Below are 3032 nucleotides of genomic sequence, written 5' to 3'. Positions count from 1 at the left end.
AGCCATTAGTAACACACTACGCCGTCATGGATTAAAGCGCATGCAAGGTCCCCCTGCTCAAGCCAGCGCATGTACAGGCCTGTCTGAAGTTTGGCAATGACCATCTGGATGATCCAGAGGAGGAATGGGAGATGGTCATGTGGCCTGATGAGACAAAAATAGAGCTTTTTGGTCTAAACTCCACTCGCCATGTTTGGAGGAAGAAGAAGGATGAGTACAACCCCAAGAACACCATCCTAACCGTGAAGCATGGAGGTGGAAACATTCTTTGGGGATGCTTTTCTGCAAAGGGGACAGGACGCCCAGAAAACCTTAAGTTTTATTACATACAGCCGGGAAGAACTATTGGATATCAGAGCGACATCATCTTACCAGCACTACGACCAGAAATACGACTTTCCCGAAGTGGATCCTTTGTCCACACCACCCAGGGGATTTGAACTGATTCCAGAGGCTGACCCAAAATAACGCTGCCAGAGAAGAGAGAGATGGAGCTGTCTTCGGAGGCACGCACACCACCCAACACTTCTGAGTATATTACTCGCTAATGTCCAGTCCATAGATAACAAGGTCAATGAAATCAGGGCACGGGTTGTTTCCAGAGACACATCAGGGATTGTCACATACTATGTTTCGTAGAAACATGGCTCTCTTGGGATATGCTATCGGAGTCGGTATAGCCACCTGGAATCTCAGTGCATCGCACCGACAGGAATAAACATCTCTCTGGGAAGAAGAAGGGCGGGGGTATATGTTTCATGATTAACGACTCATGGTGTAATTGTAACATATAGTAACTCAAGTCCTTTTGTTCATCTTACCTAGGATTCCTCACAATCAAATGCTGACCATATTATCTCCCAAGAAAATTCTCTACAAGAGCTGCATAAGGCCATAAGCAAAAAATAAAACGGTCATCCAGAAGTGGTGCCCCTAGTGGCCGGGACATTTATGCAGATCATTTTCCTTTCTCATGATGCCATCTATTTTGTGAAGTGCACCAGTCCCTCCTGCAGCAAAGCACCCCCACAACATGATGCTGCCATCCCCATGGAATGATGTTCTTTGGCTTGCAAGCATCCCCATCCCTCCGAACATAACGATAGTCATTATTGCCAAACAGTTCTATTTTTGTTTCATCAGAATATAGGACATTGTCTCCAAAAAGTATGATCTTTGTCACCATGTGGAGTTGCAAACCATAGTCTGGCTTTTTTATGGCAGTTTTGGAGCAGTGGCCTCTTCCTTGCTGAGTGGCCTTTCAGGTTATGTCAATATAGGACTTGTTTTTCTGTGGATATAGATACTTTTGAACCTGGTTTCCTCCAGCATCTTCACAAGGTCCTTTGCTGTTGTTCTGGGATTGATTTGCACTTTCGCACCAAAGTACGTTCATCTCTAGGAGACATAATGCGTCTCATTCCTGAGCGGTATGACGGCTGCGTGGTCCCATGGTGTTTATACTTGCGTACTATTGTTTGTACAGATGAACGTGGTACCTTCTGGCGTTTGGAAATTGCTCCCAATGATGAACCAGACTTGTGGCGGTCTACAATTTATTTTCTGAGGTCTTGGCTGATTTCTTTAGATTTTCCGATGATGACAAGCAAAGAGACACTGAGTTTGAAGGTAGGCCTTGAAATACATCCACAGGTTCACCTCCAATTGACTCAAATTATGTCAATTAGCTTATCAGAAGCGTTTTAAGCCATGACACCATTTTCTGGAATTTTCCAAGCTGTTTAAAGCACAGTCAATTTAGTGTATGTAAACTTTTGACCCACTGGAATTGTGATACAGTGAATGATAAGTGAAATAATCTGTCTGTAAACAATTGCTGGAAAAATGACTTGTGTCATGCACAAAGCAGATGTCCTAACCGACTTGCCAAAACTATAGTTTGTTAACAAGAATTGTGTGGAGTGGTTGAAAAACAAGTTTTAGAGACTACAACCAACCTTATGTAAACTTCCGACTTAATCTGTACATGTACAAATTACCTTGACTAATCTGTTCCCCGGCACATTGACTTGGTACCGGTACCCACTATAGACAGCCTCGTTATTGTTATTTTATTGTTACCTTTTTTAAAAAACTTTAGCTTATTTGTCAATATTTTCTTAACTCTTATTTTCTTAAAACTGCTTTGTTGGTTAAGGGCTTGTAAAGTAAGCATTTCACGGTACTGTTGTATTCAGCACAAGTGACAAATTAAATGAGATTTTATTTTATTGGCTCATTCATCCTCTCTCCTCTCCCCTGTAATTATTCCCCAGGTCATTGTTGTAAATGAGAATGTGTTCTCAGTCAAGTTACCTGGTAAAAACAGGGTTAAATATAATTAAATATAAGGCTGCCAGTCATACTCAGAGCCCTGTGAACTGGGTCACCCACACATATTCTGTAGGGTGGCTCAGATGCAGCCCTAAAGAGATTTAGAGGCCGTATTTTTTAAAGGAGGGTGGAGATTCACTCTGCTTGCATGTTGTTGTTTTTTACAGAAATATCAGAAACAGAGGTGGCAGGTTAAGAGGAATCAAATCAAATCAAATCAAATGTATTTATATAGCCCTTCGTACATCAGCTGATATCTCAAAGTGCTGTACAGAAACCCAGCCTAAAACCCCAAACAGCAAACAATGCAGGTGTAAAAGCACGAATCAAAGTGTGAGAGGTGGCATCAGGTATTGAATCCCAGCCTCATGCGGGGAATTGTACATGTGCGTAAAGCCGGGAGTGTTATTAACCGCTACCATGGCTTATAGGCAGTCCTAAAGGCATACTGCATCATGTACATAGGACGCACATATACAAAGGAGCTCAGCTACATTAGACAGCTACATTACCCACAGATATCAAATACTGATCACAGCACAGAAGTTCTCTTTCAATCTCTCCCCTTCTCCCATGTGATGCAACCTTAACTATTTGACTGGAGAAGAGGAGGGAGGGCTATCCACTCCGGGGTAGTTAGAGGGATTGGGAGGAGGAGGAGGAGAGTGACTGCTGCTGTGTGCCTGTCTACACAGCCC

This window comes from Oncorhynchus keta, chromosome 37 (assembly GCF_023373465.1).
Source record: "Oncorhynchus keta strain PuntledgeMale-10-30-2019 chromosome 37, Oket_V2, whole genome shotgun sequence".
NCBI lineage: Eukaryota > Metazoa > Chordata > Actinopteri > Salmoniformes > Salmonidae > Oncorhynchus > Oncorhynchus keta.
Note: the sequence above shows the minus strand (reverse complement) of the source record.